Consider the following 417-nt stretch of genomic DNA (forward strand, 5'->3'; position numbering starts at 1 on the left):
AGTCGAAAAATTATAAAATTTGCTTTCCAGATATTTCCAATAGCATAGATTATGTCTAACGGAACCGATCGTCGAATCGGATGTCCTATCATCATCGAAAACAATTTATAAGCACAGAGACCTCCATACTTTCGAAAGCACGGGACACGTACTCTATACATATATACATATATGTATATATATGTATATATATATATACATATATACATATATAGAGTCTGGCTGGGCTACTATCGATAGCTCCAAGCGTTTGGTGCTATCAGGTTTTCCGCCGTTAGATTTAACCTTTTGACTATTTTCACCCGTTAGATTATACTATTAAACCAATAACTCATTTAACCGTAGAAAACTTAATAGCACCAATTGCTTGGTACTATTGATAGTATTTAAGCCTAAGTCTACATATATATATATATA

Source organism: Ananas comosus, unplaced genomic scaffold (assembly GCF_001540865.1).
Source record: "Ananas comosus cultivar F153 unplaced genomic scaffold, ASM154086v1, whole genome shotgun sequence".
In the NCBI taxonomy this organism is placed as follows: domain Eukaryota; kingdom Viridiplantae; phylum Streptophyta; class Magnoliopsida; order Poales; family Bromeliaceae; genus Ananas; species Ananas comosus.